Source organism: Ailuropoda melanoleuca, chromosome 4 (assembly GCF_002007445.2).
Source record: "Ailuropoda melanoleuca isolate Jingjing chromosome 4, ASM200744v2, whole genome shotgun sequence".
In the NCBI taxonomy this organism is placed as follows: Eukaryota; Metazoa; Chordata; class Mammalia; order Carnivora; family Ursidae; genus Ailuropoda; species Ailuropoda melanoleuca.
In genome coordinates this window covers 61,822,996-61,848,030 of record NC_048221.1, presented here as the reverse complement: position 1 = coordinate 61,848,030, position 25,035 = coordinate 61,822,996, and the positions used below count along the sequence as shown (strand labels likewise).

At 45.3% G+C, this 25,035-nt stretch overlaps 1 protein-coding gene across 2 annotated transcripts in view; it reads right to left on the bottom strand.

Moving 5' to 3' along the window:
• The window catches only part of FHL2 (four and a half LIM domains 2), a 65,398-nt gene extending 57,675 nt beyond the window's left edge, over nucleotides 1–7,723 (bottom strand). Inside the window, exon 1 of one of the 2 annotated variants that reach the window (XM_002913501.4) lies at nucleotides 7,601–7,723. The gene's annotated coding sequence lies outside the window, so the exon portion shown is untranslated. The remainder of the gene's footprint in view (nucleotides 1–7,600) is intronic. The other variant, XM_034658926.1, reaches the window with a different exon arrangement.
• Between the last annotated feature and the right edge of the window lie 17,312 nt (nucleotides 7,724–25,035).

Below are 25,035 nucleotides of genomic sequence, written 5' to 3'. Positions count from 1 at the left end.
CCTGAGCCGATGACTACAGGCGGCCTTCAGAAGCTGAACTTTCCTCCCTGTGGACCCGGAGAACTAGACTTAGACCCTCACATGAACACTTTGTGATGGCTGATGACATGAATTACAGTGAAAGAGTTCCCAAGAATTCAAATGAAATACATAAAACGGGATTATAGGGCCTCCATCCTTGCACACATACTTACCCAACACCTACTACACACCGCCTAACGTTGCGGATGATGGGGACACCTCAGTGAACAGAACAGAGAGCCTCTGCTTTCATTGCAGCTCATGTGTTCTTAGGCGAGAGACAGACACTAATATACGTGGCACTTTGTGGGTGTGTATATGTGTGAGATGATAAGTGCTTTGAAAAGAAAGTAAATCAGAGGCACCTGGGTGGCTCAGTCGGTTAAGCATCTGACTTTGGCTCAGGTCATGATCCCAGGGTCCTGGGATCGAGGCTCATATCAAGCCCCGGGTCAGGCTCCTCACTCGACAGGGAGTCTGCTTCCCCCTCTCCCTCTGCCCCTCCCTCACTCTTTCTCTCTCTCGTTCCCTCTCTCAAATAAATAAATAAATAAATAAAGTCCTTTTTTAAAAAAGAAAAAAAAAATCAGGATAAGGAATAAATCAGGGCAGTGAACTAGACAGTGTAATTTTAGATGGGATCTTCAGGGGTGGTGCTAGAATTGGTGGGAAGGAGGTATGTGATTTTCTTGGAGGAAAGCCTGATCGATGGTGGCACCAGCAAGTGCAAAGGCCCTGGGGCGGGGCAGCCGCATGGCACAGTTGGGGAAAGGCAGTGTGACCAGAGCATCCTCCACGGAGGCGAGAAGGGGAGGAGACGAGGTCAGATTTCAGGGCCTGGATGCTGTCAGGCTCTGTCGGTTATACAGCACTAGGGTTTTATTTTGATTTGGGAAGCCACTGGAAGGTTTTGAGCAGGCAGGTGACACGGTCTAATTTAAGTTACAAAGAAGATACGTTTTACAAAGGGACTTGTGGTTCAAGGGAGCTCATGCTGGCCTCCGAAGCTGCCTTAGCTGCTCCCGCCTGAGGCTGGCAGAGATTTGCAGACGCTTCCCAGGAAATAGTGAGGTGCCGTGTCCGAAAGTAGAAACAGCCCAGGGCCGGGTGCCAGGATCCTGCCGGAGCTCATTCACAGCCAGACTGGAAAATTCACTACTGTGACTTCTTAATAATGGTGTCTGAAGGGTTTATCAATAGTTCTATCCAAATTTGATTATTAAACGGATGTTGAACACGCCACTGTGACTTTCTAAACCTTCTGACTTATTGCGAATTCTGTTCTATTGAGAAGATTCTCAGTCTGACCTCCTTACTGCCCTCAGAGTCTTCCATCTGAGAGTATTTTAGAAATGGTATTGTGGTTTTGAGTGTTTCTCCCCTCACTTGGATGATTGCCTCTTCTAGTTAATTTGAGTGACAACACATTTGCAACCATTCATTGGATTTTTGCATTTCCAATTTGCACGAGTAGAGAGAAGGGTGTCTCAAAGGAGTTTGTCTTAGGCACGTTGAAAAATCGCTTGGCTTCCTTGACATTGCGTGCACATTACTCTTTTTTCACAGAAGCGAACTGGAAAGTCTCGTTGACCTCTGTCTTGATTTAGAGATTGGAAAGGCACAATATTTGGTTTATTCAGTGTAATTAAAGTTATGGTTGTGAAATAAAGAGATGGTTCTCTCTCATCTGCTTTTTGTTCACTAAATTATATTTAAAGAGGGCAGAATTAACCGCACTGTTCATAACAGCATTGTCTGCAATAGCTAAACTGTGGAAGGAGCCGAGATGCCCTTCAACAGACGAATGGATAAAGAAGATGTTGTCCATATATACAATAGAATATTACTCAGCCATCAGAAAGAACCATTACCCAACATTTGCAGCAAAGTAAATGGGACTGGAGGAGATTATGCTAAGTGAAGTAAGTCAAGCAGAGAACGACAATTATCATATGGTTTCACTCATTTACTGAACATAAGAAATAGCAGGGAGATCAGTAGGAGAAGGAAGGGAAGAATGAAGGGGGGGGTCAACAGAAGGGGGAATGAACCACGGGAGACTGTGGACTCTGGGAAACAAACTGAGGGCTTCAGAGGGGAGGGGGGTGGGGGATTGGGATAGGCCGGTGATGGGTAGTAAGGAGGGCACGTATTGCATGGTGCACTGGGTGTTACACGCAAACGATGAATCATGGAACATTACATCAAAAACTAAGGATGTGACTAACATATCATAATAATAATAAAAAATTAATAAAGAGAGCAGAATTATTGTTTCCTAATAAATTAATCAAGAGATTCTGAACAAAGTTGGAGAGATTTTGAAGAAGGAAACTCATGTCTGGAATTCATCCAGCATGTCTTTCCCTTCCCTCAGCGCACGCACCTCACCCTTACACGCCGTGCTCCCGTGTGCGCACGCTGCACGGACTATGGTGAATAAGAACTTCCAAGGCAAAGAATTTACTCCTTAAGGGTATATAATCATAAAATTAGTGTTTATTGCCCAATGAATATCCCATTTAAAGAGACACTATTACAATCATTAATTACGTCCTTGTGTACCAAGGATGAAAAAGGAATATCAAACCTGTTTCCAAGCCAGTATCACAGAAGGAAAAGTACTACCCAACAGGGAAAACTTGTGGCTCCTTCCTATGCATCTCGACACTTCTTCCACCTGAATTAAACACAACAATTTAGTCCAGCAAATATCTATTAGCTGCTGTGCGCAAGGCACCGTGCTCGCTTTCAGGGGTCTGACGAAGAAGATTAACCCCTTCCCCATGATCTTGAGAAGTGCTGGGAATAAAGGAAGAACTTTAAGAGGAAAAACAAGGGGTCAGTGGAAAGTCCTCACTCATTTTTAAGGTGAGGTTCTTTCTCCCTAGTGGAGGCTTTTCCAGTAATCTCTGGTCGGATTCCTGCCAGTCTTGGAGCTGTAGGGCCTAGATTCCAATCCCAGCTTCCCCACCTACTGGTTCTGAGCGCTTCTCAGCACCTGGCTGGCCTCTTCTATAAGCCGGGAAGCCAGAAGCACTGCTCCCAGAGCTGCTGGCGGATCACACAAGCGTGTGTGCACACGTGTAGTCCTCACAACAGTGCTGGCCCAGGCAAGCACTAAAACATCAGCCAAGGTCACCTCTCCAGCCCAGAGCTTCATTCTGTTTTAAGTTTGGAATGGAAATTAGTCCCCATTCGGATTCTTTGTAGAGAGGTCTGTTTTTCTTTTTTTACTTTGGGGAGCCAGTACACCTCTTCGTTATTTTTTTAAAGATTATATTTATTTATTTAACAGAGAGAGCAGGAGAGCACAAGCAGGGGGAGCAGTAGGCAGAGGGAGACAGAGAGTCAGGCTCCCCGCTGAGCAGGGAGCAGGATGGGGGGCTCTGATCCCTGGACCCCGAGATCATGACCTGAGCCGAAGGCAGATGCTTAACCTGTTGAGCCACCCAGGTGCCCCAGGACACCTCTTCATTTCCTCTTACAAATGTGGGTTTATAGAAATGTTTGAGGAGAGCAAAGAGCAGCATTGTCCCCAGGTCATGACTGCTATCCCTCCCTGCCCTACGCACACGTTTAGCTCATCATTGTTCCTATAGGACACGCCCTTCAGTCCGCAGGCGATTCCCCTTTATTCCCATCTCCATATCCTTCACATTCTTTCCCACCTGTCTCTGCTTTCATAATTCCTTATTTTCTCTGGGCTCCGTGCCCTTGTCAGTGTAAACTTTACCCAGGTATGTCTTTCCTACAGGAATATCACCCACCATTCTTACAGGGTGCATGCCTGCCATTCAGACCGCAGTGTTCATCGCACACGGCCTGAAGATCGCTCTTTTGTTATTCTAATGCCAAATAGAGGGTCCTGAAAGCCAGACCCCTTTAAACTCCGTTGCATCTTCTACAGGGGATAATAACACTGTTTTAAGCCAGCTTCCTTATCTGAAAATAGGAATAATGCCTGTAGCGTGGCTGGGAATGTTATTTGAACTGATACTAGTTCCCAGAGAGAGCCCTCATTCAATAAATTGTAGCTATTGTTTTTTTGAAAGGCTACCCTTCTGGTTGGTTATTCATAGTTTTTATAATCGGCAGCAATAATTACAGTGCTTTATTTTTCCATGGAATTTTGCAATTAAAAAAATGTCCATGATTAGTCTCTGTGTAGGAATTTAGCAAACTATTTAAAATGCAGAGAAAATATAAAATTACAAGGAATCTTAACCCACAGAAACAACCACTTTGTGTATTTTGGTATATTTTTTCAATATGTATATATACATGTATATTACACAGTTAAGATCCTATATCATAAATATAGCTTTGTGTTGAAGAATTAAAAATTCTTTGCCAACTTTATTTCCAATATTGTATATATTCCATACAATGGCTGTATCACAATTTTTTAACCATACTGTACTCGAGCAGCTGCACTGTTTATCATCTTAATTAATACAACATATATGTTGTCATACACCCCTTTGTGCCTTCGTATTATCCCATTTGTTTTACCACAAGGGATGTGAATTAGAAATAGAATAATCAGCATCATGGATTTTTCTTTTTTGTGTTCATACTAAACCATGGACTGACGTTTTGAAATTAGTCTAGATTTATCAGAAAAAACTGAGCCCAGGCAGAAAGCACTCTAGTACCTTCTACTTAACGTTAAAATAGTTCCTTTTGCCTTTTCAGATACCTCTATGCACTTCATGCTGATTAGATGGGTCTCAGGCAGGGAAAGAAGGCTCACTTCCTAAAAACCGAAATGAAATTCTTGCACTTTCCCCTTAAAATCTAATAATACATGCCTTCTCAGTAAAACACATGGACTATATTTTATGAGTCGTTGGCTTGGTGTGGTTTCACTTCAGTGTAACTTTTCAATATTACTTTTTAACTGTAACAAAAGTCTTCTGTTAAAATGAATTTTTATTCCTCTTCTATCTACAATTTATCTTTTAAATTCAACAAAGCCCCAAATTATAAAAATGTACTCAAAGTTAAAATTGATATTTGCAAGCTTACACTTAAGATAATTAATGATACTTATGAAATGCATCTGTCAAATATCAAATTGCTCAGAATTTATGTTAGTTCTTTTCTATTTTTCATCCGTATTTTGGTATATTGGAGACTAAATGATAAAAGGCTGATGAATCAGTGATAATGAAAAAAATCAGTAAAATAAGTTTTTAGGGGTCATGTAGATCAAGGCACAAATCGGTTGTATATTTTTACTATTCAGTAGGATGCAATAATAGTGCAGAAGTTAGCAGATTGTACTTTAAAACGAGTTATATTCTGATAAAAATTGCTTATCTAAAGCTCAGTTTATGTTTTTTTTAACTTCCCATCAGTATTATTCCCAACTCTTATGGGTATTTTAATATTCTGGCTAATGAAAGAGGTTGCAATGTCATACAAAGATAACTAATTTTCAAAGAATTAAAGTTTGAATACACGGTAAAAGGGCAATGATCATAAATGGAACAAAAAGTAGGTTACCAAATAACCTGATTACATATACAGTTCTTTCTTAATTATAATTTATAGTTCCCCTTGTAATTTGTTGTTTGGGCTCATCTTAAAATACATCAATCTGGACAATATAGCGAGAATTTCCCCCTCTCTTATAAAGCTAGTATTGAATTAATGGTCTGTCTTAAAATCAAGGACCTCTTGGAATGAGGAAATAGTTAAGATAAACAATAAATGTAGTAAGACTACACATAATTTTTCTTTTTCTTCTCTCTGCTGGTCTGTATTTTCTATGGTGAGCATATCTTTGTACAGTATGAAAAAACAGAACATTTAAACACATGAATACAATCGCACCACTTTCTTTGGTGGTATTAAAGACAAGACAACAAGCCCCAAATGGAGTCACTTATACTAAACTCCATGTCACCAAACAGACCCAACTTAATTACAATTTTGGCCTGTTCCAGTCAACCGGGAATCATCTGATCAGCATTAGTTCGGTCATCTGCTGGACAGACCCCCTGCCATTCTCTAAGGGAAAGTGACCTTGCAATGACCAGTCCATTTTTTAGTCTCTGTAACTTCCTTGTTCCTGCTCCCTTCTGTCTACGCAAGTCTTCCATTTTGTACAGCCCCTCAGAGCTCCTTCCTGGATGGGATGCTGCCTGATTCATGCATCATTGAATGAAACCAATAAGATCTTTCCAATTTACTCAGTTGAATTTTTTTTTTTTTTGACAGTGGGAAGAGGATGATTTAAACTCAGTTTCCTGGCCACCTATTTTAAATATGAAATATTTTAGGCACCAGTGGATAGAGAGTGTGTAGGTCCCTCTGTTAAGAGCTATCAGATTGCAGAGAGAAGAATGACGTGGCCTAGCCTCAGGGATTTGGAACCAGTGGAAACTCTGGAAACACTAAATGGGATGATGAAATCTAATAGTGCAAAATGGATTCAAAAACAGGCGAGATTGAGCGAGCAGTCAGGGAATGTTTTAGGGGAGACTATGCAACTCTTCATGGAGGTTATACATTGAATTATTTTCTTAATATTAGAGGAGGCCTCCAAAATGCCATCATATGTGTTGAGTAGTTGGCTACTTCAACAAAAACTCTCATAAGATGGGATGGATCTCAAAATGTAATAGATTTGATTACAGCACATCTTGTTATAAACCTGGCAATAAAACAAAATTCAAATAACATTCCTCAAGAAACAAGTAAAACAAGAACAAACCCATATAGAGCAAGCACATGATAAAATGACATCAGCCAATAACACAGGTGTTAATACTATCGTTTGACCTCAGAATTATTAAAAAATAACTGATCTGGTAGTATTTTTTTATTAGATTGGACCTGATAAGGGGCCTTGCATAGAGTAGGACTAGAGGACGTTTATACGGATGACCCCTATGATCATGATAGGTCATCCTATCGGTATTAACATTATTACGCAATTGGCCCCAGCATTACTCAGTACTGTGCATTTGCTCATATCCTGCTCTAGAAATCGGTGAAATATTAATGCATTTCCCTTAAGCACACAACAGCTATCTGTCCTTTTGAACCATCAGCCGTAACAAGTCATCTTGTATAAACATACTTTCCCAGTGTAATCAGACTTGTCAGTAATTCCCCTTCTCACCCCCAGGCCATCCGGAAATTCTGTCAGGGAGCAAAAGCTCCAGAGCCCTGTGGTTTCCCCCCTTCCAAAGTTTATTCTATATATTTTTTCTTTTTCTTTTTCCTCTTAAAAAAAAAAAAGCTTTCTGGTGTTCAGAACTCAGTGTAATTCCTGATTCCCACTCAAGAAGGTCAGATGAGCAAGGGGTTCTCTCCGTGTTTTTTATGTTCCGGAGACACCTGGTGTAGATTTGGGGAGGGCCGGTTGTGTCCTTTCCCCGCAGCCATGGGGCAGGAGCTGGCTGTGAGGGGAGCCCCCTGCCAGGGCCACCTGGGTCTGCACTTGGGGTCTGCAGGTCCAGAGTGCCAGAGGGCTCCCTCCCAGGGCACGAAGGCTGCAGAGCTGGCAGCTAAGCCTGTGCAGACACAGGGAAGGAAGGATGGCCAGGGAGAGGAGAAAGCTTACCTGTCCTGTCTCCTGCCCTCCAGCCCGACCGAAGGGGACAGCGGCAGCGCAGGGCCAAGCGCTCTGCTGGATGGCCCCAACTGTGTCTGCAGCTGCTGGCCAGCTGCCGCCTCTTGTCAGCAGGGCTATAAATAAGGCACTGTCCAGAGCTCGGGAGATAAGAACCCAGCCCTTCGCTCCCGAGAGCCTTTTAAGGTATCCAAATTAAAGGAGCCTCGGCCCCCAGATGGGCAGGGGCTGCCAGCTCCCCATTCGGCCTGTTCGCCTCAAGGACATCCCAGGCCAACCCCAAAGAGCTGTGGAAGGGGAAAGCCATAGTGCTGGGAAGGGATCTCACTTCATCAGACAAGTGGCAGAGCCTCTGGGTGGGCTGCCTGCAGCTCCATCGCGGGGAGCCCCTCAGATTAGGGGGCTGGCATTGAGGCCCAGATGGGGAAGGAAACTTCCCCCGGTCACACCACAGTGCCTCTGTGGTGTGGGGTGGGTCTTCAGCACTGCCTCTTGGAAGGAGCACACGGACCCTCTACGCTGGCTTCGGGGCATTTGTTTGGATGAAAAAGATTTAGGGAAGATTCGAAGAGATCGAAGAGATCGGCTTCAGGCTGGGCATGTGGAGTGCCCTTGAGAAGCCCTCTCCCCCATCTTCCCTGCTCCCCCTGATTAAGGGGGACCCTTGGGCTACAGATCACCTCTTTTTATAGAGCGAACACAGAAACCTTATGGAGCTTTTTAAAACCATACGGTAGAAGAGGAGACAGAAGACTAATTTGGGGGAGCAACCATTCCTGATTCACCCCTAAATTTCTTATTTCTGGAAGTCATTTCATCAGGGGCTGTGGGTGGGGGAAGGCCAACAGGGTCAGCTGTTTGGCAACTGCCGTCTGCGTTACCCACAGACGTTCCGTGTCTGGGAATTTATCCTGAGGAAAGAGTAGGGGATGTGGCCCGAGACAGAGCTCCAGGAACATCTCTTACAGCTCTTTCGAGAATCGGGGAAAGTTGGAAACAACCAAAATGACTAACAAAAGAGACTGGTAAAATGAGGAATAGTCTAGCCATAAAGGAAACACTGCAACCTTTGGAAATGGCATAGAAGAATATTTAATAACATAGAAACCCTATGACAACATATTGGTGGTAAAGAGGCAGGGCAACTTTAAGGGGAACTTGATGTACGCACAGTTCCCTCACGCATACACTCTGAAAGGATAAGCGTCCGATGCGGAAATGTGCTTCCAGCTGGGTGATGGGATCATGGTGACTTTAGTCTCTTTGGCTTATATGTCATCTCTGCATCGTTTGCAATGAACTTGCATTGCTTTTACAATAAGAACATTCATTTCATTTCATTTCCAAATTTCTGAAAATCAGAAGAGAGCTTTCTGTGTTTCTGCATTAATGGACCCAAATTTATTTTAGGATTACAGAACTCTTTGGGGTCTCCCCAGGCTTTGGAAAGACCTATGTTGGGGTCAGCAGCTTTTTTTCCTCATGCCAGTATCAACAGTATGGCTGATAGAGTCCCTGAGTGCCCCTGTGAAGGCAAAGGTAAGTCAAGAAGAGAGAAAAGGGGGGGAAAAAAAGCAGAAAAAAAAAAAAAGCACAAGGAGAAGGAGGAGTCTGAAAATAAGAAAGTTTATGTCATAGAGGTGACAGAAAATACCCATACACCCAGATCACCTTTATCTGACCTGACAAGCCCGTTTGTGCTCTGGCCAGGACATAACAAAGTCTCTATGTGCAGTTAAAGAATAGGTAGGTCTTGAAGATGCCTTCCTTTTCAATTATATTTGACTTGAGGAATGACCTCCAACCCTGAGCGGCGATAGGGGAGCACATACCACTGATACGTGTAATTGGAAGAGGGGCTGCCCTCTCACTGGGCTCCCAGGGCTACAGGTACCGACGGCTACCCTTCTGCGTGCAAACACTAGAGGGGGGTACCCTCCATGAATAGGACCTGGTCGATAGCCCACACTGTGGTAGTTTCAAAGCTTTTGTGTTGAGTAGCTGTTCCAGAAATAGGCTGTAGATCAGACAGCACCCAGGGACAGAGCCTGGAGTCAGAGGCTGGGCTACCCTCTGGACTGCTCTTTGGAACTTGGGGTGCCAGAGCTTTTCCTGGATGGTCCTCCTGAAGCCCCATCTGTGTAAGCTCTGACCACCTTCCTCACGTTTCAGCTGGCTTACTCCCTGGCACGTGCCCTGCAGACATCTGGTAAGAAGGGTGACTCTGGCCTCAGGTCAGCCCCCGTGTGGGGGCGTACAGCTTCCTGATGCAAGGGAAGACATCAGTGCAGGGGAGGCTTGAAGGGGCTCCTCTTAGACAAAGCCAGACCTGAGGCAAGGCATTGAGGGCTTCATAATAGGCATATGGGTCCACCAGCCTGTGGGGTTCTCCCTTGACCCCCAGGAAGAGCTGTTGGAAGCATCCCTGTGTGACATTCTCCCTCCTCCAGGCTGACTCAACCTCCCCACTTCAGAGGGGCCTACTGCATGCACACAATCTTGGGGGGACAGGATGTGCCATGCCTGCTGACAGTCACCCCTGGAGCAGTCATGTGTAGGAGGGAACAGCATCTGCTTTCGGGGGCTGGGGCCCAGGATCTGGGCTGTGGTCAGGACTGGGTGTGACAGGGAGAATTGTCAGGTACAGCACTTGCTTCTCTCCCACAATATCACAGAGAAAAGACTGACAGGTGTTTCTTGGTCCTGTTGCCAAAAACTCAGAGACACAAACCAAAGAACATATGGGTCTGGAACAAACATTTTGATTCAATTCAGCAAATAGGCATTGAGTCACCCCCTCAGGAACCAGCAACTGGCAGGCACAGGCCAGCAAGAAGCGGGAGACCCCCAGATGGCCAGAGTGTTCTAGGAGCTTACCCCTGGCCACCAGCCTGGTTGAGGGCACTCCACCCCACCAGTGCCAACATCTCAGCTCCCCAGGCCCATGCTTACCGGGGTTTTGCACCCTGGGGTCATGAAATCTCATTCATCCATCAGTACTATTCTCCTTCACTCTCTTTTTTTAAAATAAATATTCACTGAGGTTCATCCATGTTCCAAGCCCCATGGCTAGATGCTGGGGCCTCAGCTCTGAACAAGATAGGACAACCTCACCTTGAGGAGCTTACCGTCTCTCTTGTGTTGTATCCACACGGCGTGTGTGCCTAGAACCTCACCTGGAGTCTGGAGCACTTGCTGTCCTGCTCACTGTAGACGCCATTTCCTGCTGCTGTCCACAGTCATTGTCACCAGTGCTCCTTGCTTCACTTTGGACAGGCTTGATCTTTCTGTGAAACTGGTTCTGCTACTCTTGGAACCTAGCACAGCTGAGTTTTGTAAGGGGGATGGGGTGCCTCTCCCCGCCACCTGAGTGCCATGCCTGGTCCTGCGGAGCCTAGAGAAGGAAGCGTGTGCCTCTCATCTGTCTCCAGGGCCAGCAAGGCCTACCTAGCTTGATTGCGGCTGGGACTGCCTTTTCCTCCTCACCCTCCCTGGTTGGGAAGGCATGGGGAGCCTACTCACCTGCGCCCAGCTGGAGGGAGCTCGTCTCTTTCACCCCACACAGATTTTTCCCTTGTTGGATTAGTCAATTCCGAGACAGAGGAAGATGAGCTAGTCAGGGAGCCAGAAAAGGAAGAGCAGATCAGGAGAGGAAGCTCTTAACAGAGGAGAAAGCAGATCAGGAGAGGCAGAAGTCTGGAGAGAACGGTTTTGGGAAAGGGGCCATAGAACAGCATCAAGTCTTACAGACTGGGAAGAGCAAGGGGGAAGGAGGCCTGTTTTTCTATACTGAGAGTCCTCAGCTGTGGACCCAGGGTGTGTCAGGGGTGCAACGGAGAGTGGCTTATGAAATGTGTTGCCTCCAAAGTGTTTATCTGCAGAAGGTAGGCTGATGAGCTCGATACCTGCTGCCGTCCTAGTTTTCAAATGAATACCTTTTGTGATCTAACTACTCCATTTGCTGTTACTGAAATCGCTACGTAAACATTCCCTCTGCACTTCCCAGAATCATAAACAGGCAAGAAAGGCTGCAGAAACGTCCCATAGTGTAAATACGTCTGCGAATGGCTCTGGAAAGTTTCAACCTGAAAAATAGCATCACCATTTGTTGGTGTGATAGAGTCCAGGCCTCTCTTCATTCTGAACTTGACTTATGCTGAGCAGCTTTGGGTGTTGAAATAAAGCCAGTTACCGAGTCAGAAAGCTAACTCAGGAATGACGGGGGTCTCTGGGTCTCGTTGGCTAGCACAGGTGCAAGAAGAAAGCATGTGGGGGCCGAGAACCAGCCGAAGCTTTTCTCAGCTAAGATTCCCTGGATCCCACACGTCACTCTGCTTCAAGACACACGACAAGAGTACACCCAAAATGCAGCACAGCAGTGTGCCAGCAGGTTGACGCCGCCCCCTCCCTTCGGAGGCTGTGGGCTCTCTTTCTCTCCCTCAAATTCCTACCAGATCTGCTCTTGGAATCTTTATCCCGTGGCTCACATTGTGGAGAACAGCTTGGTGATTCTTTGCCTCAAGTTACTTGTGCTCCGGTAGGGATCGACATTTTCAAAGGGATGAAACTTTAACCGGTGACATGTCGAGCCTTAATTAGAAGCTGAAGGAGAGTTCAGGGACCTTCCTAGGCCCTGCATCGATACAGGAAGCCACGCCCAGGGCCGCTCCAGCGGTTACTGCAGATAATGGACTGTCATCTGGTCAGCAAGCCTATAATTCTAGAACCATTTACAAGTACCACATGGTGGTACCATCGGAAAAACCTTACCCTCCCGGAGAGGTGATGCTAGGACAGACTCCTTGGGGTAGAAGGGCCGAGAGACATCTTCTGTTTGGCTCCGTGACCCTCTGCTCTGTGCCCAGGTGGCTGATGTGAACAAGCATCAAAGAACTTCCTTGTTCTCTGGCTTCTGCTTGGGTTTAGCTAATAGAAGGAACCATCAAGAGATCAGAAGACAGGACAGTGAGGTCAGGCCCTTGGTGCTTGAATCTTCCCTGCAGGGATGCTGCGGGATAGTTGTCTCCCTCTGGGGAAGGCCACAGCACCTGTTGGGGCCCCTCTCTGGTCTCTGGTAAGAGTTTCTTCTCCTTGCGGGAAGGATGAAGGGCATCATGGCTTCCCACAGTTGCCAGCTCCAAGGTTCTGCACCACCCTTCAGTGGTTTCCCTAAATGGCTGCCCATAGCTTTGTAAATAGTTTCTTTGTTAAAACTCTCCTCCAATTACCTTGTTTGGGTGTGGCATCTCTTTCCTCCTGGGTCCCCTGCTGGTGAAGAGGGGAAAGATCAAAGGTCTTCAGAAGCTGTTAGAGACAGAGAATTGGTTCCATGTCCCACCCCCAGCCTTCACCCCATGGAGCTGTGAATGTAAAGGGGGGGAGGTTCTCTGAGTGAGGGAGCACATCCGTGCTCCTGCCACTGGTGTGACCAGGGGATTGCTTTGGATGATGGGATTGTCTGGCACCCCCCGTGTGGGCCACCTAAGCCTCCAGATTCTGGTGTGGTAAAGGTCAGGGGACAACCCAATAATGCCAACGGAGGAATTTCCCACCAGGCTGGTGACAGTGGGTACCCAGCCTCCTAATGGAGTTGTTTTTAAGGGAGGTCAAGCACTATTTCCTGTAACCTGGATTTCTAGACTGCAATACACACATGCTTTCATCACAACATACCTGCCGATTATTGAGATCTTATGACGTGTGAGACACGGTCTGGGGTGGGGGGCTGACATATGTGGTAGAGATCGGTCAGGTAACACGTGGCCTTGAAACCCACATCTCCCGATTACAGATGCCGTGCTGTCTGTCCCTTTCAGTGGACACGTGAAACCCCTAGGACAGTTGTTATGGTAAACTAATCTTTGGGAAGCATGGGGTTAATGTTCGATGTTAGTGTTACACAGATATCCTACTCTGTTTATTCTTCTTCCTGCAGAGGGGCAGTGGGGACCTCTAAGCTGCAGGAGTTTGAGAGTCGGAAGGCACATGCAGCTTGGCCCCAAAGACACGGGTTTCCAAGACCAGGAGGCTGGCTTTTCAGCAGCACTACCCAGGCTGCGGGAATGTTCTGTTTTCTTGAGTGGCAGTCGCTTTCCTCAAGTGACTGACATCCTAAAGGCTGACTTGTGGGCAGAAAAGGCAGAGGAGAGAGACAGCGGACCTTCAGCCCCCCTGCCCGTCAGCGGATGGACGCTCTCTTTCCCACCGCCGAGCAAGCCGACCCTTCAGGGCTGCTCGCTCGTAACAGTGGAAACTAAACAGCACAAAGGAAGTGAGGAAGAGAATCATTTGTCTTCTGGGCCCTCATTCCTTTCCCAGATGACTGAGGTGCTATTGGTATTATTAATGCGGTGTCTTCTGTCAACCTAAGCGTGTCCAGCTCTCCGGTCCAGATCCACCGGAGTGAGTAGTGTCACCTTATTTCAACAGGCCCAAGTGTCCAACCAACTGTAAAGCAGGATTGCGTTATGAGTCGCTCAAGCATGACGACCCTCGCGGTCATAGTGGACTTCCAAAGATTATGTTGAAATGTCCCCAAAGCCCGGATTTATGGACACAAGTTCTGGGGGAAAACCACTAGATAAATACGTATCTTTTAATTTTTTAATGTGGTAAAGTACGCACAATATGAAATTTAACATTTTAAGTGGACAAGTCTCACCTTGTGCAACCATCGCCACTGTTTACCTCTGGAACTTTCGGCCTTTCCAAACTAAAACTCTGTGCCTGGTGACCAGTGACCCCAAACCCCCAGCACCCCACGTCTCTCTCCCCCAGCCCTCGAAGCCACTGCTTTTTCTGTCCCTGTTCTTTCTGTCCCTGAATCCAGGACCTTATACAAACAATCCTACAGGATTTGCCCTTTTGTGACAGCCTGGAGGGGACAAACTTATTTTCCCCCCTTAATATGCTCACAACACTTCACTTCTGACACCGAATGTGTGGGGTTTTCTCCACACCACCCAGTTCTCCAATTCTCTGGGTCACCCACTGAGTGTCCTGTAATCCAATTCAGTTCTGACACTGCCCACCTAGAGTTCATAATGCCAGACCCCCCAGGTTAAGGGCCCAGCGCCACCAGACTGTCCTTACTTCAGAGGCCGGTCACAAGGCAGTGCCTCCCTACTGACTTCTGACCACCAGGCTGTAAATCAGAGGTTCCTGTGCCCCTCTCCTTGGGTTCTACAGTTTGCTAGAACAGCTCACAGAACTCAAGGAAACATTGTATGTTTATCCCTTTCCTACAAAGTATTCAACTCAGGAACAGCCAGTTGGGAGAGATGTATAGGGCCAAGTATGTGGGAAGGGGCACAGAGCTTCGTGCCCTCCCTCTCTAGGGGCACCACCCTCTTAGCACCTCCACGCATGCGTCAACCCAGAAGCTCTCTGAACCCCATCCTTTTGGGATTTTTCTGGAAGCTTTGTTATGTAGGCACAATTGATTAAATCACAGCCATAGGGTATTAAGTCAATGTCCAACTTCCTTCTCTCCTCAGAGGTTGGGGGTGTGGCACTAAAAGATTTAACCCTCTAATCACATGATGGGTTCCCCTGGCAACCAGCTCCCCTCCCCCCATCATCCTTAGGGGCTTCCCCAAAGTCACCTCATTAACTTGAACTCAGGTGTGGTTGAAAGGGGCTGGTTATGCATAAAAAAGATGCCAAAAGGAGCCATTTCAGGAACCGAGGACAAAAAGTAAATACGATAACAAAAGATGCTCCTTTTGCTCATGTCACTTAGAAATTGCAAGAGTTTTAGGGAACAAAGAGAGCTGGGGACAAACACACTGGCTTATTTCACGCAGCATAATGTCCTCAAGGTTCGTCTGTGTTGTAGGTGTCAGAATTTCTCTGCTTTTTAAGGCTGAATAATATTCCATTGTATGGACAGAACACTTTTGGTTTATTCATTTAGTGGATGGACACTTGGGGGGCACGAGATAATATTTGCTTTCTTCATTAAGTCATCTCATACTCTTGATATTTATTTATTTATTTTGGGGGGGCGTGGAGGGAGAGAGAATTTCATGCAGACTTCCCACTGAGCATGGAGTCTGAGGTGGAGCTCGGTCTTATGACCCTGAGATTATGACATGTGTGGAAACCAAGAGTCGGGTGCTTAACTGACTGAGCCACCCAGGCACCCCAATCTCATACTCTTTAGAATAAACACACATGAACATAATTTAAGGATCAGAAGAGTTCTGCCCTTGTGGCTCAGTTAGGACAGATGTTAAAAGAGCGGGCATTTCAAGAATATTTCCCTACCTTTGGGGCGCCTCGGTGGCACAGCGGTTAAGTGTCTGCCTTCGGCTCAGGGCGTGATCCCGGCGTTATGGGATCGAGCCCCACATCAGGCTCTTCTGCTATGAGGCTGCTTCTTCCTCCCACTCCCCCTGCTTGTGTTCCCTCTCTCGCTGGCTGTCTCTATCTCTGTCGAAAAAATAAATAAAATCTTTAAAAAAAAAAAAAGAATATTTCCCTACCTTAAAGTCTCCAGTACCAGTTAGGGAACAGAAACCAGTTTGTTTAAAGATACACCATGAGGGGCATTATCTCTAAGACCTTGCTTATGTAAGCATTCTGGAAGGGGAGGTGAGACTGCCATTTTTTCAATCCAACAGACATCGCGTTCTCTGGCCCCCGCTAGGCCCAGTGGCAAAACCAGGGAGGAGAACTGGCCTCACGCTCAGGCAGCTGGCCGTGGGCTCAGCGCCCCGCAGCATGTTGTTCGCACTGGTCCAGGCAAAGGGGGGGCGGCTGGATGCCCCAGGCCCCCTCTCAACCCCTCCCCTGCCCACTCTGCTCTGCAGCACTGGGGCCCTGTCGCTCTGGCTCTTGAGGGGCCTTTCCCAGCTGCTGTCTAGGGTTGCAGCTTCCACCTGCTCAGCTGGGGGCAGGGGGAGGCTGGCTGCAGGAAAGGGGGAGCAGGTAGTTCTCCCCTCTGCCTGTGGCAGGGTCTCAGGCAGGGCAGCAGCTGCAGCTCTTGCTCCCTGTCCCAGATCTGCTGGGCGTCCCCAGCTCCTGGGCGTCCCCAGCTCCTGGGCGTCCCCAGCTCCTGGGCACCATCGTGCTGCCTCCCACTGAGGCCCAGGGCGGCCACTTCCACCTCATCCCAGCTCCTCCGTCGCCCTCCGCTTTATATTTCCTCTGGTGAAATTACTTAACATAGACTCTGTTTTCCTATGTAGACCTTTTTTTTTTTTTAAAGATTTTATTTATTTATTTGACAGAGATAGAGACAGCCAGAAGAGAGGGAACACAAGCAGGGGGAGTGGGAGAGGAAGAAGCAGGCTCCTAGTGGAGGAGGCTGATGTGGGGCTCGATCCCGTAACGCCGGGATCACGCCCTGAGCCAAAGGCAGACGCTTAACCGCTGTGCCACCCAGGTGCCCCTCCTATGTAGACCTTTTAAACTGTTTTTAGGAGGACACAGATTTATGCTAACTAAAGTCTCATTATATACAAATGTCTGGACAAATTAACTGAAAATGTATCCCAGTCCTCTGAGCCGACCTCATTTATCTTTTCATATTTAAGTGAACTCCTCGTCGAGAGATGATTCAAGAAGGTCACTTCCTTAGTTTGCCCTAACCAGTGACTAGTATGTCCTAGGCAGAATTAGCTAAATGTATCCTTAATGAGGGAGGAACGGGGAGGTGGGACCGTGTATTTGGAAGGAGCAAGAGTATATTGACTTGAAAAAACAGCTCAGGTGTTTCTAATGACTCTTCGCCCCCACATCCAAGCTCTCCGTTGGAGAACTACCCCACCGTCAACGGCATTTAAAACAATCCTCCCTTCGGAAAAAACCAGAGAGCAAAATCCCTTGCGTTCCTTTCTCTTGAACTGCCGCGGGTACATTCTTGAAGCCTTCCTGTACTCAGCAGTAATGACTCGGACAGTTTTGTTCCTTTGGCCACTTGTTCATTAATGCATTCACGCCGTCATTCATTCAACAAAGTCATTCAGGTGGCCCCGTAAGTGTAAGGCGCTGCGTCATTACACACGACCCTCAGTGCTCCTTTCACGCGGCAGCTTCTCCTTACCTTAAGCAACCTCTGTGTTTGCCGTATTAAGGAGAAATTTCCAGATGAATCCATGTGTAGTGATTCATTCCTGACCCCCGTGATGGACTTGGAACCACCTCGCTTTCTCCTTAGTCACTCTTTCGCTGTGGTGGAGTAGAATAAAAAGTTTGGTCTGTCCCATTTGGAAACTCTAGCTCTCATAGCCGAAACTGTTAACAAAGAAACAAACAGCTTTCAACCAGCAGCTCTGAAGCCGCAGGAGGGCTAACGGTTCAGACTGCCGGCGCGGACATCGGCCTGGGCTCAGCACACGCACGCCGTTCCAGACACGAGGACCCAAGTCGGAGAGCAGTCTTGCAAACGAGGCTCGACAGCTGCTGTGCTAACTGACGTGTATGTTCTGTGACCGTGTCGGAGTCGCTCCTGGCATCTGTGACCCCAGGCCCTGGCCCCGGCCTGGCCAAGTGCTGGTGGCGGGCTTCTAGAACTATGGTGGGAGGCATAGGCTTATTCTGATCTGCTTAGCACTACGAAGAGAATTTACGAACGGGAGTGGAGACCAGTTCAAGAGGCAAGGAAGAGAATGAGCGGTGAGTTACCAAGTAAAACACACGGTTTCTGGGTTTGGAAGCTGGATGTCCAACTAATTGTCAGGTGCTGAAACTCAGCCAGAGGTCTCTGTTTGTACCCCCAAGACAAGGGAACACACAAAAAATTGAAACTGTAAAAGAACGCACTGAGTGGCAGAAAATGCCCTAGACGGAGGTTGAAAGGTAAACACAAACTGAAGGAAATATTTACAATCGCTATAACAAAGTATTGATATCCTTAAAATAGACTTTGTATAGATTCATATAATAAAGGGTAAACAATCCAATAGGGGAGTGGGTCCACTTCATAAAGCTGTTAATGGACCATGAAACAACACAGGAAGAGCCAATGGCATTATTAAAATGTGCCCGACCTCATTCATCATAAAAGAAATGCAAATAAAACTAAAATTGATATGTCATGTTTTTCTATTAGATTGGGTAAAACCAAAAGTTGGCATTACTCAGGGCACCTGGCTCGTTCCATCGCTGGAGTGTGTGACTCTTGAGCTCAGGGTTGTGAGTTCGAGCTCCACGTTGGGGGTGGAGTTCACTTAAAAATAAAATCTTAAAAAAAAAAAAAAAGCTGGCATGACTCAATTTTGATGGCACCCTGATAAAATGGTAAGCCCTGTGCGTTGTGGGTGGTAGTATACCAGGTCAGAATTCTGGAAAGCAGTTTAACAACGTTAGCACGTAACCCGAGCATGCCATCTGATGCAGACAGCCCTTTTCTAGAACTCTGTTCTAAGGAGATGTCTGATAGTTTTGATAAGATTTAGATGCAAAGATTTTCATCATAGACTTACTGACAGTAAAAAAAAAGACAGGAACAACCTAAAGGCTTGTCTAGAGTTTTACTTAAATGAATTCCTATACATTAACAGCGACGTAACACCTTGAACACAATTCAGTTCTTAAGATGAAATAGAGCTATACATACTGACCAAGTAAAATACCTGCAACATACATGAAGTAAAAAAAACCCCATGTTCTAAAATAGCATGAAAATCAGGATTCCACTGACTCAAGATAGTGTCTTCTCTGCTGTGTGTTTACACGTGTCCAGTGGAGACAGCTGTCCAGAGATGGGTCCAGTAGAATGTGAACATTAAATCCAGGGGGTTTTCTGTAGAGGATGGAAAATTGGGTAGTTTTAATTTTATGCTTTATACTTTTCTGGAGTTTGGTTTTTTAATAATGAGTGCATATAATTTTTTTAAAAGATTTTATTTATTTATTTGACAGAGAGACAGCCAGTGAGAGAGGGAACACAAGCAGGGGGAGTGGGAGAGGAAGAAGCAGGCTCCCAGCAGGGAGCCCGATGTGGGGCTAGATCCCAGGGTCCTGGGATCAAGCCCTGAGCCGAAGGCAGATGCCCAATGACTGAGCCACCCAGGCACCCCTATAATTTTTGATCAGAAAAAAGAAAAGTTATTTTAAGAGAATAATAAATCCTCATAGAGATTCAATGGCTGGATTAGAACATAACCTCCACTTCCTGGATTCTCTGTCCCATCTTTTCCCCACATTCGTGCTCCGCTGCTTTACCTTCCATCACCAACCCAAAACCTTTAGGTTCTGCCTCTGAGTGGTTAGTATGGTGGGAGGTAAGGGATGCTACACCAGAAAATTCCGGGGCTCCCATGTGGAAAGATAAGATGGTTGCCGGGGTCCCCCTCCATCCGTTTCTGGAACATTTCCCCATCCTCTTCTGAACACCACCACACCAACAATGACAACAACAGCAAAAGTGTCTGCCATCCAAGAAGACACATCATTCCCAGCTCAACGCTCTGTGTTCACAGAAGCACCAAGCTAATAACTGGAGGGTGCCGCCATCTTCCTTGACATCAGCCAAAACAAACAAACAAACAAACAAACAAAGAAACAAACAAACAATGTCAGTCATATTGCCCAGCATCCAGATTTCCCTTAATGATCCATGTTCAAGCTTCCAGATGCCCACATTTAAAAAACTGAATCTTTTTAAAAATTACTTTTATCTATCTTGATGAAAATTCTCAGTTGTGTTCTGCTTCATGTGGCAACCTCCCAGTTATCTGACTCCAGTTCCACTGAGTCTTTTTTGAATTGTAGCAACTAGGATTCCCGAAGACAGCATTCACCAGGATTTGTGTGGGAACGATGTTAAAGATTTGTAGCACTAACAGTCATGGCTGCCCAGCTAAGACAGAAGCATGTCCAGAGGCTCCTGTGTGTTACTGCTGGGTGCCCAGCTGACTGGATGATGTGGCAGCCAGGAGACACTTGGGGAGCTAGCAAATTTGGGGTCACCAAAAGATAAGGAATTTCAGCATGTTCATATCCGGATGATACACTTTGATTTTGTGTTTGGAGGCTGTTTTCCGTCCTATTGTCATAATTGTACAGTCACCAGGCTTGCATTTTAAAAATGAAGCCTGTCCTTCCTTCCTTCCTTCCTTCCTTCCTTCCTTCCTTCCTTCCTTCCTTCCTTCCTTCTTTCTTTCTTTCTTTCTTTCTTTCTTTTCTTCTTTCTCATTCTTTTTTTTTTTTAGGATTTACTTATTTATTTGAGAGACAGAGACAGGGGCAGAGGGAGAGGGAGAGAGAGAATCCCAAACAGACTCCTCACTGAGTGTGGAGCCTGACACGGGGCTCGATCTCATGATCCTGAGCTCAGGACCTGTGCTAAAACCAAGAGTCGGACGCTTAACCAATTGCACCACCCAGGCACCCTGAAAACTGTATTTCTAATTCATATTTCTCACTGAGTACTCAGTGGGGAATCTAGTCAAGTAGAATCAGTATTTCGATCATTTCAGAGAATGTGAGTCAAATGGGTCTCAGCACCTTGGATCATTAATTGCAAACTTGGAACCACTTCCTCTAATTGTAGTCACTAATCTTAACACACAATATATTTGCTTCAAGTTTCAACACATCAAAACCTATAAGCTGATGACGTTAGGCTGGGACTAAAAGAAGTCAGGCAGTGCGTACACAAGTGTTTTAAATACAATTGAATCTATGATCCATAACCCTGACCCATCATCTGATCTCCAACAACCCCAAATATCATGGATTGAACAAAAGAAGTTTCTATTCAGAAATGTCTGTCCTGATTTGTTCTGCGTATTATTTCATGTCGGTTTCTTGTTTTGCTCATTTCCTTTTTAAATTGTGAATCTTTACTTCATCCCCGCCCCCAGCTTTATCAAGATATATCAATTGATATATTTACATTGTATAAGTTTAAGGTGTACAATGTGATGATTTGATATACTGCAAAATCGCGACCACAGTAAGATCAGTTACCCATCCATCACCTCATATAATTGCCTTGTGTATGTGGCAAGAATACATCTGATCTGGGATGCCTGGGTGGCTCAGTCATTAAGTGTCTGCCTTTGGCTCAGGGCGTGATGCTGGCATTCTGGGATCGAGCCCCGCATCAGGCTCCTCCGCTGGGAGCCTGCTTCTTCCTCCCCCACTCCCCCTGCTTGTGTTCCCTCTCTCGCTGGCTGTGTCTCTCTGTTAAATAAATAAATAAAATCTTAAAAAAAAATGAATACATCTGATCCATTCTAATAGCAATTTTCAAGTATAAAACATGGTATTGTTAACTAGAGTTGCCATGTTGGACCTCAGATCCCCAGCATTTATTCACCTTATTCACAGAAGTTTGTACCCTTTGACCAGCATCATCCCACTTCCCCCACTCCCAGCCCCTGGCAACCATTAATTTATCTACTCTCTGTTTCTATGAGTTTAGCCTTTTTAGATTCCACATATAAGTGAGATCATGCAGTATTTGTCTTTCTCTAACATATTTCATATAACATAATGCCCTCCAGGGTCATTTGTGTTGATTTGCTTTATCCATTCAATCACTGATGGACATTCAGGTTGTTTCCATGTGTTGGCTATTGTGAATAATGCTGCAATGAACATGGGGATACAGATATCAATTTGAGATAATGATTTCATTTCCTTAAAGCCATTATAATTTAATTTTTGTAAGTGGTACAAGATAGGGGTCCCATTTCATTCTTCTGCATGAAAATATCCAGTTTTCCCCACACCATTTATTGAAGAGACTACTCTTTCCCCATTGAGTGTTCATGGCTCCCTTTGTCATGTTAGCTGACTGTATATACATGGGTTTATTTCGAGGCTCTCGATTGTGTTTCATGGGTCTGTGACTGTTTTTATGCCAGTACCCTACTGTTTTGATTACTTTCACTTTGTAATGTAATTTAAAACCAGGAAGCGTGATGCCTCTAGCTTTTTTTCTCATGATTCCTTTGGCTCTTTGGGGGTGTTTTGTGGTTTCATACTAATTGTACAATTGTTTTTTCTACTTCTATGAAAAATGCCTTAAGTATTTTGATAGGGATTGGATTGAACTTATAGATAGCTTTGGGTAGTATGGATATTTTAACAACACCAATTCTTTCTATCCATGACGACAGGATATCTTTCCATTTATTTCTGTCTTCAATTTCTTTCATCAAAGTCATAAAGTTCTCAGTATATTGATCTTTCATTTCATTGGTTAAAGTTATTCTGAACTATTTTATTGTTTTTGATGCTGTTGTAAATGGGATTGTTTTATTTCTTTCTCAGAGAATTTTTTAAAAATGAGATATAGCGTTTATCCCATTTCTTTTTTCCTTTTTTTTTTTTTTTTTAAGATTTTATTTATTTATTCGACAGAGATAGAAGACAGCCAGCGAGAGAGGGAACACAAGCAGGGGGAGTGGGAGAGGAAGAAGCAGGCTCATAGCGGAGGAGCCTGATGTGGGGCTCGATCCCATAACGCCGGGATCACGCCCTGAGCCGAAGGCAGATGCTTAATCTCTGTGCCACCCAGGCGCCCCTTTCCTTTTTTTTTTTTTGAAAGATTTTATTTATTTGACAGAGAGAGAGACAGCCGGCGAGAGAGGGAACACAAGCAGGGGGAGTGGGAGAGGAAGAAGCAGGCTCCCAGCAGAGGAGCCTGATGTGGGACTCAATCCCAGAATGCCGGGATCACGCCCTGAGCCGAAGGCAGACGCTTAATGACTGAGCCACTCAGGCTCTTTCTCAGAGAATTTGAGTATAGAAACTCAACATAGGTTGGGAAGTCCTAGCCAGACCAATTAGGCAAGACAAATAAGACATCTGAGTTGGAGAGGAAGAAATAAAATTGTCTCTGTTTGCAGATGCCACGATCTTAGAGAAAATCCTAAAGACTCCATCAAAAATCTGTTAGAACTAAAAAGTTCAGTCAAGCTGCAAGATACAAACTCAATATACAAAAACGTGTTGCATTTCTTCACTTGATTTTTATTTTCCTATCTTCAGACACCTATCATAAGGGCCATCTGCCCTCTTCCTATATTTCTGTTCTTGCCGGTTCCAACGACGGTGTTTATCTTCAGGACAGCGTCATGGGCAAGACACACAGGAGGCGGGAGTTGCCAAGCTCCAGGGAAAGGCACTCAGGACTTTGAGGAAACAAATGTCAATAATGAAGCATTCCTGTGAATGATTTTCCTCGGAATCCTTGGACAAATACCGCTCCGCTCCAGCCTTTGCCTTGCCTGTGCTTTTTGATAACTACTTCAGAGGACAGAGATCTGGCTGTTCACCACATCAGAAAGAGGAGATAAGAGGACAAGAATCAGATTCTTGGAGGATTGGAGAACAAAATCCTCCCTGGGATTACAAAATTCAAACTACCTGGGGATAGGCCTGGGCCCCAGGTCACACAGTGACAATCCTCTTTCTTAAGATTGGAATAATTGTGCTAACATTTTAAAGTCCGCTTTTGGCCCTTTTGTGGGATAGAATGAAAGGCATGTTGGGTTCATGGACACGTGGGAATGGATAGAAAACGTTCTATGTGCTGTATGTGTGTGCATGTACCTTTGTGTGTGTACGTGTGTGTGTGCATGCGTGTGTGTGTGTCTAAGCACACACACCTCCAGAGTACAAAGGGATTAAGTGTGACCCCTTTCCTAAGTGTGTTGTTGGCACACATAAAAAGGGAGTGTTTTGACCAGAATCACTTTCCACGAACCTGCCAGCCAAGGGATTCTGGCAGGAGAATACACTTGCTGGAGGACCCCAGAATCTTCCAGCAGGGTTGAATTGAGGACCCTGTATCCCGTCCTAGCTCAGAGATGAGCTGTGCAGGAAGGAGCTAGCCAGTCAGCTGGATTGTTAAAGAAGGGTAAAGATTCGACGTGAGCCTTGGAGAACGTGGTAACTACCACCTCCACTTGATTAGATGCACAAAACTTTCTGATTAAGTCGTATTATCTAAGGGAGCAAAGAGACATTAGGAGGCAGGCTTGATGGAACGCTGCAGGGAGTGTCCGAAGGTCTGTGTATTTGATGATCCATTGCTTTTTCTTAGCCATGCTTTTTATATTCTCCAGAGATACCATGAAAAGAGAAAAAAGGGTTGACGGTTTTTGACAAAGATCTGTGTATCTATGCAAGAAAGTTGTTAATTTGAGTTTTTAGGTACATAGGTCTTGAGTAATAGTAACATGTTAACAGAATTGTGGAATCGTTAGGCGCGGACAGTATTGAACCTCCCAGCATGCAAGATCCAAGGGAGTGGTCCCCATCAAGCAATATGTATTATGTATAATATATTGATCATTTAATATATGCAATATATTTGTGTGTAGAGAGTTGATTATAATGTGCATAATTATGTATACAGTTATTTATAGGCTATATACGTGTATATATTATGTAGATATAAGATATAATTATGTTTATATGTATAGTAACCTAGATTATTATAAACTTGTCTGGGAATTTCA